The sequence below is a fragment of the Oryx dammah genome, unplaced genomic scaffold, assembly GCF_014754425.2.
Source record: "Oryx dammah isolate SB20612 unplaced genomic scaffold, SCBI_Odam_1.1 HiC_scaffold_27, whole genome shotgun sequence".
Lineage (NCBI taxonomy): Eukaryota > Metazoa > Chordata > Mammalia > Artiodactyla > Bovidae > Oryx > Oryx dammah.
Window position 1 is genome coordinate 40860082 of NW_024070211.1, and position 2892 is coordinate 40862973.

Sequence of the window (2892 nt, forward strand, 5' to 3'; positions counted from 1 at the left end):
TAGCTTTATTCACTGTCATTGACCTATCCTAAACAGCATGCTTACACAAACACATACGTCGACTGTCACTCTCTATTCTCTTCACAGTGGTCTATCCTTATTCCCTTATGGCTCCCTCAAAACAAGCATATGGCAGGTACAACTTACAGAGAGAATAATTTTCACAAGTTATATCTGGAATCAATCCATTGCATCACCATTCTGACTGATTAAAAAATATTCGGGAAACCAATGGGTCATTTTAAATTACATGATGCTAAATAACTGGTTTGACTGGCATTTGTATCCAGAGAGTTGTTTCAGTTTTGTGCAGTTGCAGCCCAGGGCGAGAGAATGACTAGTGGAAAAGTAAATTGCAATTAGCTGAATATGCCCCATGGGCAGATTTTCTGATTTTTGCCACTTGAAGCAATTCTCAGACATTAAAAAGGACTTCCGAATAATTTTAATGAAATTTGAGAGCAGTTATATAGATACTTTGCATCTTTAGCAGTGCATTAATTTGCAAATGATGGGGCCAGCCTTTAAGAATAGGATGTTTCTTTAACATTTAGGGTCACATAGTAAAAATAATTACTTTCTCTCACTTTTTTATGCTTTTCTATCATTTGAAGGTGGCAATAAACAAGAACAATTTCCTGGAATGCCCACTGGGGTAAGTGGATGAGTCAGTTTTTAAGTATCATCAAATTCCTAAGGTCAGGTTGAAATAAAGTAGTCAGATGATATTGGACGTTGATTCTAAAATGTGCAGAAAAGGAAAGTTACTCAGGGATACAAGAATGGCTCATTCATATTTTTTTCTTATTTATACGGGTGAAAATACTCTGGTTATGATAACAGGTTTAGTTGTGAATTCTTTCTAGGGTACTTTCCAAGATGCATTCATCTTTCCCCATTTTCTTCCAGGAGGTTGCAAGTCCCATATGGATTCTTGTGGCTTTGTCAAATGTTGATTTTATGTCTTTGCAATAATCCCAGCACTTTAAAATGACCACTGTAAGTACTAGTTTACAGAATTGTCCTGTCTCTTGGGCTACTCATTTCCAAAGGAGACTACACTACAAGTGACTTGTTTTCAATTTGCTTTACATACGAAGGCAATAAGAACAAGGTCTAAGCTTTTAGCAATAGTGAGTTCTTCCCCTAAGACTTCAATTATGATGGAGTGTCAAAAAACAACATAAAATCTTTACTTCAGCACAATAGGGGGACCAAAGGGTTTCATAGCTCAGAAAGCCAGAGGTTTGCTGACAATTAAGGACTTCTGCCAAGAAGAAAATATCCATAAAATGACAAATAAGGACATAGACCTATATGTTGAAGGCATAAAACATCTGACAGGATGAACAGGGCTCCTGGGATAAGGAACTTTCCTTTGACTTATGCATATCTAAGGGATTTAACTCTATTTTGTTCTGAATCTCTATACAATTATGTTCATACTTCCATTATGTGTTAGTCTCTCAGTCATGTCCAACTCTTTGAGACCCCACAGACTGTAGCCCGCCAGGTCTCTCGGTCCATGGAATTCTCTAGGCAAGGATACTGGAGTGTGTAGCCATTCCCTTCTCCAGGGGATCTTCCTGACCCAGGGATTGAACCTGGGTCTCCTGCACTGCAGGCAGATTCTTATTCTATTTGTTATACACGCTTATCTGTCCCTCCTCATTATCCCCCTCCCACCCTAACCAGCAGAGAGCTCCTTCAGACTGGGAATCGTGTCTGACCTTTCCTAACTTTAGGGTCCAACACACATATGATAACTTCTTAATTAATGTTGGTTGAATTTACTTGTGAGAATTGTAGTCTCATTTTGAACCAAAGACTGGAATGGTGAGTATCATTAGTCAACTTTGCACTGATAAAATTTCTTTCTCATATCTAGAAAAAGAAATCAAAATGTCCATCAGTCAATTTAGGATTTTTTGTCCTTTATTTAGTGCCTAGTTTTTTTTTTTTCAAATCATATTTTTGCTGAATGGAAATATTCTTTTGATGTGATTATGGGCACATCTTCTGAAATGGGGTTCTTGATAAAAAAGACTATAATCTAGAAGTAGATGCTAAGTATAAATGTAAATATCATTTTCCCTGAGCAGGGGGAATAATTTTCTCATCCAATGACAAGATTTTCATGATCAGTCACTGGAAAAAGAGAAACATCCTAAATGTAGTTGGAGATCATTTTTGTAACATGTTATATTAACTAGGAATCCATTAAACTACCAGTAAAAGAAAATCTGACGATGTAGCTTACTGGAACAGGGTTTATTTTTCTTACTGATAAATCTGGAGACATGTGGTTGCTGATGGCAATTCAGTGGCTCAAGGACATCAGACTCACATTTCTATGGTTCATTTACCCTTTCTTTGGACTCACAGGTTAGTTGTCACAGTTCCAGATATCACATCTACATTCAAGGCAGAAAGTAGGTGGAAGGATTGTTTCAGCCCAGTCACCTCTGTTAATTTTTAATCAAAAAAGTGAAAGCATTTCTATAACTTTCATCAGTGGAATAAAACTTAATTCATTGACTACAACAAGGTCACATGGTCATTTACGGATACAAGCAAAGCCTGGGGGAAACAGCTCCACTATAAGATATTAAAGTGCTTTTTCTAGAGAGCTAGGAATGGTTTTGGGGGGAACAATCAGCAAAGTTAACCCCATAAAGCAATATGAGCTGATGGAAAACTGTGCATTGAATAAATTCAATTTTAACGCTAAATTGAGAAAAATTCATTGCTGTTTACTTTTTTATTTAATAGATTTAAGGGTCTAGATCTGATAGATAGAGTGCCTGCCTGATGAACTATGGACAGAGGTTCATTGTATAGGAGACAGGGATCAAGACCATCCCCATGGAAAAGAAATGCAAAAAAGCAAAA